At 41.3% G+C, this 15,689-nt stretch overlaps 1 protein-coding gene across 5 annotated transcripts in view; it reads right to left on the bottom strand.

Annotated features, from left to right (window-relative positions):
- FRMPD4 (FERM and PDZ domain containing 4) overlaps positions 1-15,689 on the bottom strand; it is an 854,311-nt gene that overhangs the window by 238,699 nt on the left and 599,923 nt on the right. The window lies entirely within an intron of this gene.

Here is a 15,689-nt window from a genome sequence, read left to right as displayed (position 1 = left end):
CATTTATTCACTGGCACAGGTGCTTGCCAAACACCGCCTCTGCTTTTGGGAGTTGAGGGAGGCTTCATTACATAGACATGACAGATTAAATAATTGGCCATCGAACTCAACCTCCAGCCTTCTGCCCTCACTGGAGGTCAGGAAGATGGCACTGCGAGTGCAACCCTTCCTAGAGGGGGGTGGGAGGATGGGCGAAAGAGGTGATGGAGTGCACCTGTCCTGGTGAGCATCAGGTGATGGCTGGAAGTGCTGAATCACTATATTGTACACCTGAAACTACTATTATACTGTCTGTTGACTACATGCAATTTACATGAAACCTTAACATTTAAAAAAAAAAAGAGCAACTCTCTAATTCCATGGTTGGGCCACTTGACAACTAGCACTCATCTTTAGGTGCTTTCTAAAACTGACACATTAACATAAAGAGAAAATTTCATGTCTCCTACAGAGAGTTTTACAAGCTCTACGACAGAATGGGGGATGAAGACCAAATATTTTTTATATATATATATATTTTTTTTTTTAAGAAAATTTATTTATTTATTTATTTGAGCAAGAGAGAGAGCATGAGTAGGGGGGAAGGGGGGAAGGAGAGGGAGCAGCTGACTCCCCGCTGAGCAGGGATCCGATGTGGGACTCAATCCCAGGAGCCCTGGGGTCATGACTCTAGCCAAAGGCAGACGCTTAACCAACTGAGCCACCTACATGCCCCCGAATATATATTTCTATCTATAAATCATAATATAACAATAGGTTTTACTAAAAAAAGAAATTTGAGGAAAGGCTTGAAGGATGAAAAGGAATGAAGCAAGCAGGTCCCGAGGAAACATTTTAGTCCCAGTGGAGCAGGCAGGGTGCATATCCTAAGGCAGACACCTGCTTAGTAGGTTCAAGGTTACCGTGTCTGAAATAGAATGAGCGGGAGGGGATGTAACAGACCATTTCGTGGAGGGCCATCTCCATTTGTCATTTTAAGGACTTTGACTTTTGCACTGAAGTGAATAGCCATTCGCTTAATGTACTTTCTTCATTTATAGAGATCCTTAACTTAGATAAATTTTACAGCATCGACTCCAAAACAAAGGTAGATGTTTTCATTGCCTTCGTGGGAATTACTAAGGGCAACAAAATCCCCCACAAACATTTTATCTCCATTAAACGGAGTGTTATTTATGCAGGGGAAAGTATGGCAGATTCTGCTTCCCAAGAGGAACCGTCCCTGCCCACACAGTAAAATAATCCCTCCTGAATTCATCTGTAACATGTGCACCAAGAAAACCACATGCCTAGCTCCAGAACTTGTTGAGGCCACGTGGTTACGTTCTGGCCAATGGGATTGCCGGGGAAGTATTGAGTGGGGTTGCCCAGAAACATAGGGGAAGCTAGGAGGTGCAGCCCATCTGCACTTCCTTACTCCTCTCTCCATCCGTCTTTTCCTCGCTGGAGAGCAGAGGTCATGGTGCTCAGATCACAGGACATCTGAGCACATCAAGTAAACTTGAGATTTATTAGAACATCAGGTGAACTTCAGGTTAAGACCAAATCACCGCCGGGGCAGAATGAAAGGTAGAAGCACGCAGGATCCCATGGGGACTGTGTTGTCCACCCAAACCTCGTGCGACCAAATGTGAACAGGTGAGGCAGACTCCTACCTTCTTACACGCCTGTTTGATAACTCCTGATCTCCTATTACATGCAATGGATCCAAATTCAAACAGCTCCCATATTTTAGTCTCCTGTCTTCGGCTCCAATTTTTCATTTTTTTAAAGCCATTCCTTTGGATTTAAAATAATACATCCGTCTCTCCCCCAAAATAACTACCACGAATTTAGAAAATCTATTCACAGGGGAAAAGAGTGCCAGATCAAATAAACAGCACTGCCTATAATTAAGGACACGGAGTAGTGAACCATTGAAGTCGACTCCAAGAAAAGACCAGACACTAATTGGTAGAACTACATGGAGACTCACTGAGGGGTCAGTACCCGGGATGCCTATAAGAGGGCCGTGAGCATTGTTCAAATTAATGCAGCAGGCAGAAGCAGCCACACCCACTGGAACTACACACCACACATGTCACCAAGTAGAGGGAAAACTACTCAATGTAAAATTCTTCCCCAATTCCCTCCTCTTAAAATATATGCCAAAGTGTTCAAATTTTAGAACTATATGGAATACTAATAAGGATTTCATGCTCCTCTGACAAGCCTAAACTCTGATGTAATAAAAATGATAAACATATCGTCACTTCAGGCATGACACACAGCAGGTGCTTAATAAATGTTCATTGAGATTTCTCCATTATAGCCCCAGTTTATGTCATCGGTGCCACTTTTATTTCATTAGTCAAACTTGACCAAATATAATCTCCTAATATTTTCACAGGACTGTGAGAATCACAGGAAATAATAGGTATGGAAGCCATCTAAATAAATGAGTAGCGTTGTTATTGGTACTTGTACGATTTATGTCAGTATTGTATTTTCATTAGATTACGAAATATATTTATGGTTCATTCCACAGGTCTAGCCATTCTTATAACACAATTTCAATTACTAAGAAATGACAGTATTATCTTTTATGTTGAGATGGATGACTGTTGCGAATATGTATAATATGCAAATACAGAGCAGTTAAAATGGTTACTCTCTCTTAACTGAGGACAGGGAGGATCACCCAGTTCAAGGAGCTGGTACAAAGCTACTCAATTGGGAAGGGAGTAGGGAAGTTTTAGATGGGAGTCTTGTGGATGCAAAATCCAGTGTACTCTTTCAATCCCATAGTTAATCTCTGCAAAATGATTCCCAGAGAGCAGAGGATGACCACAATCCATCTGGCTAAAAGAGGTATGGTTAAAATCACTTCGCTAAGAAATTCAAATAGCAGATTCCACCAATGGATCCTTGCATATGTGAATAGCTCAAGCAAATGCAAAAGGGTCAGATAATTAGTTCCTTTAAGTATTGCACACACACACTGCCTGGCCATCGGAGAGACAAGATTTCTGGACGGAGGAGGGATGTTCAGAGTTGTATGCATGGACCAGAGCAGAGTGTAACTCTAAACCTGGCAGACATGGAGAGACGGGTGGGGTATCTCTTGGACAAGAAGCGGTGCTCTTCTGGAAAATACTGTTTTTGAGATCAGGTCTACCTTCCACCACTCATGTCATCAGGAGATGTTTACTCTTCAACATATCGCTTACCTTCAAAACAAATCTACAAATGTTGACTATACAAAATAGAAATTCAATCATTTCAGTGTGAGCGATCTCTGATCCCTGTATTTCCATGAACAAAGCAATAATTCTTATCAATCTTCCTTATATTAAAAAGAAAAAAAAAGCAAACTCTGTGAACTATACTGGAAATTACCTGAGTGGTACGGTCGGTTTAGCAGCCAACACTTGGTTTGGACTGAGCTCAGGACTTCAGGGTCATGTGGTTGAACCCCCAGTGGGCTCTGTGCTCAGTGTGGAGTCTGCTTGAGATTCTCTGTCCCTCTCCCTAGGCCTCCCACCCACCCCCTACTCTGGCCCTCTCTCTTGCTCAAATAAATAACTCTTTTTTTAAAAAAAAGACCTAATAGAAAAAATAAGCAAACCCATTTATCTGAATAATTTAATATTTCTCAGGCATCTATCAGAAATATTATTTACTTTCCACCCCACGCTATCTTAAGGTTTGGCACAAATAATAAAATTCACAAAGAATAAAACCGAACTGATTGGTTGAATTTGCTGAGACTACAAAACACATTTTACCAATGTTTATTTAAACTAATGGTTCCATTTTATTTATTGAAGTGTTTCTGAGCCAAGAATTAGGTAGGTTTTTTTCTTCATTACTTCTTATAAATGCTCTCATCTTCTTATTGACCAACAATATGAATTCGAAAGGACAAACTTCTATTATTCTCGGCTCGAAATATAGTTGCCATTAAAACAGAGAACAAAGTTCTCACAAATGCATAGATCATTTCATTTATCGGGAGCAGCAACACTCAATTAATAAATTTGAAGAGAAGCTTGTTTAATCTGGAAGCAAGACACTTCCACTTTGATTAACCGAGTACACAAATACTCCATCATTCCCTAGATGTGCACAGTCAGTGGATTCTAAAAACGTTCCTGCAATATTTGTTTTATGCAGTTAATTACCATCCTGTAAATACTGCCTTTGTAAAACAAGGGCAGTTATCACCACTGTTACCTAAACCTGAGTTATACTTCCCAGAAGAAGCGAAAGTAGGAATCTCGTGGGGAGGACAGACCTACATTGCAAAAGCAAACATTTAAAGGCAATATTACATTTAGTTTGATGAAATAAAATAGAACATAAACAAATGAAGAAAGGTGAGAATCTAGTAAACACCACAGGGAAGATGCCTGTTTTTTCAAGGATGTTGATTGGAAAATATGTGCAAATAGGCCTTAGCCTTACACGTCAGCAAGTGTCTTTGTTCCTTCAGACGAGATACCACCAGGAACTGATGCAGACCGCAATTTCCATCTTTATTCTACATGTAACTGAACAGAGTAAACCCCTGGATATATGATGCAGGTAAGCTGGAAAATGATCAGTTATCCTCCTGTGAGCCAGAGACATAGAAGAATAGCAGGCATTACCCGCCTCACTCTCTAGATGATCAAGAAACCCTGATGTTCTGGTTCTATGGAGACATGATCTCCTCCTAGAGCACAGAGGGATTTGACCTTCTTTCTTTCTTAGACATCACATTAAATCTTATTGTCACAAACAGTTCACCACAGAAGGTATAGGAAATAAGATTCTGGGGGAAAGAGAAAAAAGTATTAGCACTTTGCCCTTTACCAAGGTCTCTCGGTGACTCAGAAGAGTTACAGGAGGAGACAGCCTTGTACTTGGCATGCCAAGTGTGAACTCCCTCTACTTGCACGCGACTGATTTTAAAAGTGGTCTTAGACAAGTGGTCTTCAACAAGGGTGACATTTTCCTCCTGGGGCAGATAGCCAGACTTATAAAGATTTGTTTAAAGATTTATTTCTTAATTTTGGACCCAGAGAAAGAGAGAGGCGAGTGGAAGGCGGGGGGAGAGCAGAGGGAAAGGGAGGGGAAAACTCAAAGCAGACTCCCCGCTGGGCAGCAAGCACAAATCAGGGCGGGAGCTCACAGCGCTGAGATCAGAATCGGAGCTGAAATCAAGAGTCAGATGCTTAACTGAATGAGCCACCAGAAGCCCCTGTTTATATTTTTGATTGTCACACGTCGGGTGAGGAAGGCAGTGCTAAAGACATCTAAATTCAACACCAGGGAATCTGTAAAACACTCTCCATTGCAAAGAGCAGCTCCCAGAACAAAGAATGCTCTCTCTCCAAATGTTAAGAAACTCCACCTTGCTCATCCCTGCTGCTCCCATCCTGGCTCTCCTTCTATCCCTAAATTAGAAGTGGGTTGTTAAATTTGGGAATTTAAAACAACAGGAACCTAGCTCAAAGACACCCTCAGATTTAGTCTTTGTTTTGGTGATGTCCTATTCCCTAGGGGACCAGGCTTTCCTGTTGGCAATGAAATGCCCAATGCAAGTTTGGCAAGAAAACCCCTGCAGGGGCGCAGTGCCCCATACTCCTCATCACGTCAACATTTCCGCCCACCAGTTCTTCCCAAATGCCCTTGAAAAGAACAGAAAGGTACCATGTGGGGAAGAACTTGACCATCTCCTTACTACCTACAGTTGTGAACTTCCGAAGCCTCAGTGAAGGGCTTTGGGAACCAGAATCTACTCTTTCCAATCAATTTCAGCATCGCTGGTTCTCTTCTTCACATCTGAATAACATTCACTGTCTATGCCATGTACATGAAGCACCTTAGGTCACCTAAAAACGTGTGCTGTCCACAGTGCTTTACATATTGCAAGATTCTCAACATTGCCATGTAGTTGCCGGTTAGTGGAATGCTGAGCCATTATAGTGGGTGGTGGATAACATTAAAAAAATAGCAAATTGCGAAGTCCATCACACATACAAACCAAAGTATCTGTCTTCTGCACTTCTGGTTGTTTTGTAAATATGTCCGGAAGTTTATATCCTCAGATGTATTGCAAACTGCATTTCCAATGAGGAGCCTTGCTTTTTGTTTCGTTTTGTTCTGTTTTTTTGTTTATTTGTTTGTTTGTTTTTAAAGATTTTGCATTTACTTATTTGAGTGAGAGAGTGCATGAGGGCATGGAGGGGCAGAGGGAGAGGGAGAAGCAGACTCCCCATTGAGCAGGGAGTAGAAGGCAGATGCTTAACCAACTGATCCACCCAGGGGCCCCTCCAACAAGGAGACTATTTCTTTCTCTCTCTCTCTCTCCCCTCCCCCATTACCTCACTCAACCTTGGGAATAAAGACCTCGTCACATTACCAGCAACAAGCCCATTCCATTAAAGAACCCTCATAATAAACCATCTCTCATTTTCCTGTTCCAAACGAGATGCCATTCAATGTAAGAACACATGAGATCAGTACAAACTTGCCTTCTTTGCTGCAACTGGAAAATCCTTTTGACAAAGTGCTACATACACAAGTAGAAAAAAAGCTGGAAATGCTATGTCATCGATCAACTCTTCATAATACAAAACAAAATGACAACAACACTCACTCACCAGGAGCTCACTACTTAGACACTACTATACCTTGCTGGACTGAGCAAGTAAACACGGCTGAACTCAACTCCAATTTCAGTGCCAACTCGTATCACCAGTTAACGGGGCACAGATTACTTATCCTCTTGGAATAACCATTTCTTTAGTTACAGAGAAGGGCTATAAAAGGATAGCTACCCCCAAACTTTCACATATGCTAAGACTGGAGAGAAACGGATGGAAAAGGTGCGGGAAGACTGTCTTCCACATCACAGGTTTTCAACGAACGATTCAGTATCTTACAATCTCTATCAACACAGCGTTGCTCTACTTCTGCTACTGAAACCTTGTCAAACTAGAGTTTCCCCGCTATTTCACTGCTATTTATTTTTTGAGTCCCTCAGATGGAGCAGAAGATGATATACCCATAGGATCAAATGCTGGATATCAGCATTCTCAGATGTAAGCATACATGACAATCACAATCGCTGCCTAACACACAATTCCCAAAGAAACAGATCTTTGGGGCCCTGACGTTTTAATTCCCCCCTATTTTCCAAGTGTGACGGATGAGCTCTTTCCCATGTTCCAGGACCACTGATCTCTGTGGACTTTTAAGGACAAACGTAGCCACTGATCACACCACAAGCACCAGGAAAGGCCAGGAAGCAGTTGACCTGAGCCCAAGTAAGGTCAGGACACTTACTGCTAGAATAAGGGGAATACAAACTACTGAAAGACAGTAATAAGGTAAAAAGCTTGTTCTCAAGTCCCCAGAATGTCAATGTCCGGGAAAAAACCCCAAAACACTGTGTCTCCATTTCTAGATTAAGTAACAAGCGTCCATCCATTCCCAGGCTCCTAAGCCACTGACCTAGGCACTGTTGTTCGAGGATCTGAGAGTAACTTACCACCCCTTTATTCCCAGCTGTCCACACCAACACACACTGAAAAAATTAATGACGGACATACTTCTGCTTTTATTTGGGCAAGAATTTTCCTTTCACGACCTTTTGTTCCTAGCGTTAGAAATTCTCCGCTTTGGGAAAGAGAGCTGAGTCTCCACAGGTTATTTTGTCCCTTTCTCTGTTTCACAAATAGCCCCTGGGTCACACCACAGGATATTGAAAAGCCTGTGTCTCTCACAAATTAGGGAATAAGCAGAATAATATACAGGGAGTTGAGATGTACTCTGTGCACCGCTGATCAGGTAGGAGGGCACCAAAACCACCAGGGGGACAGAAAATTGGAAATTGCAAAATTAAGTTTCCAAGTGGAGTTAGTGCAGAGATGAGTGTTGGGCCCATTTTTTAAAAAATGTAAAAATGGGGGGAACTGAGGCAAATGACATGAAACCTTGAAGTTCTTCAAAGAAAGCAAACTTACCCCGTGGCGGGGCAAAGCTAATCTGGAAGACCAGAATATAAATGGGAATGGAGTCGATTGCGAGCTGTGGGGTTGCTATTTTCCTCCACGAGCGAAAACATCTGCGTCCCACATTCATTTTGGAGGCCATAACAGATAGTGCTAGAAGTTACAAACAAGCTGGCCCTAAGAATACAAAAAAACCAATGAAATCATGCTTTTATCTGTTTCCGCTCAAACCAAGATCCCAGAGTAGCTGAGGATACTTGGGCCTTCTGATGTAACCTCATTACACAGACCACACACCAGCCTGAAATAAACAGCGGTGAGTGACCATTAGCAAGGTTCACACTCACCACCGCCGTGGCCGCAGGTCTCATGTGACACTCGAGTCTTTCAAATGGGGGTGAGTATGCATTGACCAGTCCTTGGGAATCTATAACCCAAACTGGACTTTTAATACGATGGTACAAGGACATGAATATAAAGTGCTTTGCTAATTTCAGAAATATTGATGGATGTTGAGATAGCATGTTGGACAAATTAAGTGAAATAGACTCAATTGTTAAAATTATTTACACCTGTTTCATTTGACCTCCCTTAACATATGATAAAAATTTATACTTATATATGTGGCTTGCAATTTATATACATATAAGACATATTACTGATACCATTCGCATACCATAAAATCCCAACTTTAACATGGACAAGGGAGAGCTTTTTAGTATGTTAACGGAGTTCTGTAATCATTGCCGCTGGCTATTTTTAGAACATTGTCACCACCCTCCATAATACCCCTGTACCCGTTAACACGCCTTCCCCAAGATGCTGCTCTGGGGCTGCTGGAAACAACTCATATACTTCCTGTCTCTAAGGCTTTGCCCATGGTAGACATCTCGGATACATAACATCGCACAACGTGTCACCTTTTACAACTGGCTATCTTCAGTTCCGACCATGTTCCCTATGTCCATCCAAGCGGAAGCTTGTAACGGTAGTTCATGCCTTTTCATGGCCAACGAATATTCCATGGTAGGGATAAACCACAATTAGTGTAACCATACTTCATTTGACAGACGTCTGTGCTATTGCCACACGTTGGCTTTCATGAAGACTGTTGCGATGAACATTCACGTGAGTGTCCACGTGTCTTCTTGTCGCGTGCGGTACAGGGAGGAGGGGAAATTCCTGGGTCATGTGGTCATTCTATGTTTCACACTTCCGGGAACTTCCATTTGACTTTGAAAACAGCCCCGTGGTTTTCTATTTCCACCAGCAGTGTGTGAGGGTGGAAATGACCCCAGATCATCATGAAAACCTGTCTTTACGGAACTTGGTCGTGTCCGGGAACCCAAGCAAGGCAAAGTAGTATGTTATTGTACAGTCATGTCCTTTATATATTCCTCACCCAGTGCCCAGTGAGATGGGATCTGAAAGAGCCACAAGAGCTTCCATGTGTCAAATGTGCATTCACCAGTTCAGTTCATTTGGATTCTTGATGTTAATTTCCTGTCTCCTGGCTTCTCTTCCAACCTAAAAATCCACACGTCTCCACGGCAGACTTTATAATCATGCTGTGCTCAGTGAGCAGAGGTACCATGACAAATAGAGCGAGTATTAATAATTATGCTGACACTGCAGGCATAAACAAAAAGTGTCCCGGCAAACAGTGACATACGATCACCCTACTTATAGCCCACTTGTGGCACACTGGTTGGTAAGCTTGCTCTAGAAAGCTCTGCCGCTCTGTAATGAGTTTACTGCCGAAACACCTGAAGCAGAGGAATCAAGGAGCTATGTATTCCCTAACCATTTTGTAGCAAAATGCTACCAGTGGATCAGTCTCAAATAATCATCTCCACAGAGGCCCTGGTGGTTGGTAATACTTCTGCATTGAGCTGGAAGACCCCGTTCTGTGGTTTGTTCCTACCAAGTTCATTTTCAGCCTAAACACTCAGTTACCAAAGATCAATCTCCCACATGCCTTGCCAAAGACTCTTGACCTCTTCCATCTGCAACACCATTTTTTCCCATTTGCCTCTAAAGAAGGCACAAGGCTGGGGCAAAATGCCCTCCCCAAGAGCCAATCATTTCGGGACCTTCGAGTCTCACACTTGAGTGTAAGGGAGTAGGGATTCTATTAGAGTATCCCTTTGTTGTGAAGGTGTTATTGGAAGGGAAGAGAAGAGGTAAAAAAAACAACCAAATAAAATAATGATTTCCATACACATTTTCTTTTCCACTCCGGTAGTAAGCAATTTTTAATTCTAATGTTGATTTTTATGGGCCAAGCAAAGCATACAGTATCCTGGGAAGAGTTCCTCAAAATTACAGGGTCTTAATGTGCAATTTGGGCATCGGTTTATGGCCATTCAACTTCTCGTCACGGTTGTTCACACAAAGCCATGTAACACTTCATGGAATTGCAAATGATGCCCTGTAATCCCCCCATGAGATGCCCCTTCATGGGTTGTAGATTGCATGTTTATACTCGTCTCCAGCTGGGCTTTCAATACCGCAGTAAGTAGGAGGCTGTTCCTCTTGGATTCAAGGAACGCTTGCTCTTTTTTTTTTTCTTTCAGTTACGTGCAAATAAAATAGAGAAGAGATACTATTCAATGTCCTAAATGAGTGGGATGATGGGAGAAAAAAACTGTCCATACAATTTGGACCCTGATCTATGGGGGAGAAAAGTCCTCCAGCACTTCGGGGTTGTTAGGGTTGGAGGGGTTGTGCCCTGCCCTCCCAATTTGTTCTCTGAAATCCTAACCCTTAATGTGGTGGTATTAGAAGGTGGGGCCTCAGGGATGAGATTTAAGTCCAGAAGGTGAAGCCCGATGATGGCATTACTGTCCTTGTGTAACAGGCTCCAGAAAGCTGTCTTGTCCTTCCATCGCGTGAGGATGCAACGAGAAGACAGGGGCCCATGAACCAGTAAGCATGATATCACCATGCATTGAATCTGCTTCTCACCTTCATTATGGATTTCCAGACTTCAAATCTCTGAGAAATAAATTTTTATTATTTGTCAGCTACCTAGTCTATGGTCTCCTATTACAGAAGCATGAACAAAATAAGACCATTTAAAAAATATTTTTTTTAGGGGGCGCCTGGGTGGCTCAGTGGGTTAAGCCTCTGCCTTCGGCTCAGGTCATGATCTCAGGGTCCTGGGATCGAGCCCTGCGTCGGGCTCTCTGCTCAGCAGGGAGCCTGTTTCCCTTCCTTTCTCTCTCTGCCTGCCTCTCTGCCTACTTGTGATCTCTGTCTGTCAAATAAATAAATAAAATCTTTAAAAAAAAAAATTCATCCTTTGGGCGCCTGGGTGGCTCAGTGGGTTAAGGCCTCTGCCTTCGGCTCGGGTCATGATTCCAGGGTCCTGGGATCGAGGCCCGCATCGGGCTCTCTGCTCAGCGGGGAGCCTGCTTCCTCCTCTTTCTCTGCCTGCCTCTCTGCCTACTTGTGATCTCTGTCTGTCAAATAAATAAATAAAAATCTTTAAAAAATAAAATAAAATAAAAAATAAAAAAAAATTTTTTTTTTAAATTTATTTATTTTGGAGAGGGAGAGGCAGACTCCGCACTGAACAGGGAGTCTGATGCAGGGCTTGATCTCAGGACCTTAAGATCCTGACCGGAGCCGAATGCAGATGCTTAACCAACTGAGCCACCCAGGCACCCCAATAGGACCATTTCTTAACTGAATCTGGTTTCCCATTTTCCTTCAATCTGTTGATACAGACCACTCATGGTATTCTGTAGTTTCTACAGCTGTGTCCTGCACACTGCTGAATGTGTTCCAGGGAAGAATTGCTTAATAAACCACCTGACCAGGGGCGCCTGGGTGGCTCAGTGGGTTAAGCAGCTGCCTTCGGTTCAGGTCATGATCTCAGGGTCCTGGAATTGAGCCCCGCATCGGGTCTCTGCTCAGCAGGGAGAGCCCCCACATCGGGCTCTCTGCTTCCCCTCCTCTCTCTCTCTCTCTCTCTCTGCCTCTCTGCCTCCTTGTGATCTCTGCCAGTCAAATCAATAAATAAAATCTTTAAAAAAAAAACCACCTTAACAGAAATCAGGTCAGGGTTGATTTAATATATGTATTATCTGTCTATAGGGTTGCGAATAAAATACAGGATACCAAATTAAAATTGAATTTGAGGTATACAGCCACTGAGTTAGTGTGTGTCACATGCAGTATCTGTGACATACTAATATTAAATAGTTATTTGAAATTCAAATACAACTGGGCAAACAGTATTTCTACACAGTAAATCTGGCATCCTTTTCAATTAGACCCTCATAGGAACACATTAAAATGATGATTACCATTTATCAGATTAGAAAATAAAGCTTCGAGAATTTTACTGACTTCTCAAATGTCAAAAAGGACTTTGCAGTTTTCTGGCTCCTATCTGGGAATTCCTTCTGTCTTGTTCCATCATCTCGTTTTCTTAAAATTCTGCACTCTTCAACTTCCCTATTGGGAAGGAAAGTTTCCTAAAGGAAACTTGGCAAACTAATTAAAATTAAGGTTCCAATGGCTAATAACCACTTGGTGTGTTGAACCAACTGAGAATATGCATTTAAACAAACAATGCCTTAATTAGAAAATGTGGACTATTCACAATGGAAACATCTTGTCAGCTGACAGGTGACATTGGCCCACTCCTCATACATTGTCAATGACCCATTTCCTAGGCCTCTGAATCAGGCTGGATAGAATCGAAAGGACTGTAATAGACAATGAAATGAGGTCTGGACTTGATCCATTCAGAGTGCAGTAATAAAGCAATTTTAGATACATAATGGGCTCTCGCTGAGATTATTCCTGCCTATTTCCATGTGAACAAGTACAAAGCAGAATTTCAGGCGCTTTGGCTCCAAGGTTCATTGCACATGGGTTCAAAGCCCACTACTCCCTAGTGAGATGATTTTGACTCTTCCGAAGCTTTATGAACTGTGGAAGGGCAGAGATTTAACTCTCCCAGCAAGGTAATGGTTTAGTTGGGTACATCGTCATATTTCCTTGCACAAGACACTAGACAGTTGGGTCAAAGATAAAAAGAATTTCCTACTAACAGGTATAGCAACAGCCAAAGTGCCACCATTTGTGCAGTTGTATACCCTAAATCTCAGTGGGAGACACAAAGGGACCAAATGATACTTGCACATAATTCCTTATAGAACAGGGACACCAAATGTAAGGAACTTGAATCTTTTATAATGGACAGTAAAGACTTTCTGATCTTGCCTGGGAGGGAACTATTATCTTTAATCGTGATAATCAATAAGACACAAATATATCTCTACTCCATTTGGAGTCACTGCCCTGTTGTCCAAGTTTCTTCTCTATATAAACAATCTTGTAAGTGTATTTTATAAAAAGGATATTCAGTGTCTCTGGTTGAAAGGTGATGAAGGAAGGTGAGAGATCAAAAGAGAATTGTCTCTCAACACTAAGATTATACTTCCTTATTTGTACATGGGGAAAAAATTTCTTTCTTTCTTTATTTTTTTAAAGATTTTATTTATTTATTTGCCAGAGAGAGCGAGCGAGCACAGGCAGACCGAGTGGCAGCAGAGGCAGAGGGAGAAGCAGGCTCCCCGCCAAGCAAGGAGCCCGATGTGGGACTCGATCCCAGGATGCTGGGATCATGACCTGAGCCGAAGTCAGCTGCTTAACCAACTGAGCCACCCCGGCATCCTGAAAAAATAGTTTCTACTTCACTGAATTCCTCTTCACCTTTTATTTAGTAAAGCTCCTTTATGCGGACAAGTTCTGATTCTTGGCTCCTCCAAACCAGTTGTATAAGGGCATATAACTGAATGCATTTGAGAAAGTAGAAAGTGCCTTAGGTTTTAGTAACAGAATCCCCGATCACCTACTCGTTAAGCAGATACAGTTAAGATCCTACCACTGACAAGTCTTTGTGATGTTCTAGATTAAACCCAGGGTGTGAGGCTTCATCCAACAACTCTTATTGGACAGAGAATCTGAATCTTTCCGAGGCTTCCTTCTGTCTCAAATAGGAAAATCTTCACTTTGTCCATAGCCTCATTAGGAATCATGAGCATATAAATCTATAAATCTATTATTGCCCAAAATTTATTAAAGGGCTAGCATATATTAATGACCAAGGAGATAGAACAATTTCATATAGAATCCCAAACGGCATAAAGGATGACAGAGAAAGAAAGACCACTTCATTGATATTCTGTTCTTGGATTTCTCATTTTGCCATATTTGGGTGCTGGGTCTGTTTAAAATGACTTATGTAACTTTCTTCAAAGAGTGGGGATAATTTTAGTCATAAGTTCATCTCAAAATCTTTTATGGATAGGTTTCCTGATATTATCAGTTGTTAAATAATATAGTTGCCTATAACCCAGAGATTTTAATTCTTTTTAAAGCTGGAAAATCACTAGATAATAAATCTCAAAAGGCAAGAGGAAGCATTGATTTATCTATTTCTATCCCTTATTTTCAAGATTAGGTAAAAGATTGATGGAGGTAATCTCACATCATTTTTTATCAATAAATTCTCATCCCTGATTTTGAACAGAACTCACAGAACAAACTCCGATTCTAATTTCTAATTATAGGTAACCAATGGCCGTTGAGAGCATAATGTAGACTAGTTCTACAGTGAACTGCAGGAAAAGAATAAAGTGTATAAACATGTAGGCAAAGATCACTTGAGTCTGAGAGACTTTATACCAAAACTCCCCAAAATCAAGCGGAAGGAGAGCATCATGAATGGAAAAGAGGCAAAGGCTGGTTCGTCGTGACACACAAATGGATGCAGACCACATGCAAAAACACAAGGGAGTAATATCGTTAATGAACTGACTACACAGAAAGTCCAGAAAGGGAAGAAACCTAGAAGCCAAAACCATCATTCAAAAATTAGTATGAAAGAAAGGCATTTTCGGACACAGTAAACCTCAAAAAGTTTTAAACCGATAATCCCAACCATAAGGGCAGAATAGAAGAACTGAGGCCAAGATGCTTTAAGTTCATAAAAGGCGGGCAGACAAGGGCGATACATACATGAAGAGTCTAAGAGGATAAGAGAAAATAAATTCTTCAGATTAAATAAATACTATTTGAAATATAAGTGTGAAAATGTGTATCTGTGTGTATTTGTGAGTGAAATAATAATTTGCAAAGAAATTTCTAGACTCAAAGTAGTATTATTTAGGGAGCTGAGAGTAGGTGCTGAATTGGGAAAACAAACACAATCTAAAGTGTCTTGTTTGAGAGAATAAATACTAAGTATGCTTAGATTTTAATAAAAACAATCAAAGTGTGTTTGCTCATTATTAGAAAAATAAGCACAGATAATAAAAATGTAATTCATAGCTTCCAAACATTTAAAAAGAAAAAAAAATACAATCAGATATCAGAAAATTAAAAAAAACATAAAGATACCAATTCAACCAAAGAAGGCAAAATATCTCAGTACACTAAAAAATATGGATCAGTTCAGCTTATCTACTAAAGTCAGGTATTCAGATTTTAAGAAAATCATCTATGTATTAGGACAAATAACTCCCTCTTAATATCAAATATCTGATGTCCTACTGCCCATAACCAGTCATCACAATGCAACAGATAAAAAAGACTTCAATCTCCAAATATTTTAAGACAAAAATATATGTCTTGGGGGCACCTGGGTGGCTCAGCAGGTTAAAGCCTCTGTCTTCGGCACAGGTCATG

The sequence above is a fragment of the Mustela erminea genome, chromosome X (genome assembly GCF_009829155.1).
Source record: "Mustela erminea isolate mMusErm1 chromosome X, mMusErm1.Pri, whole genome shotgun sequence".
NCBI lineage: Eukaryota > Metazoa > Chordata > Mammalia > Carnivora > Mustelidae > Mustela > Mustela erminea.
The sequence above is the reverse complement of the archived record's forward strand: the minus strand, read 5'-3'. Positions and strand labels throughout refer to the sequence as shown.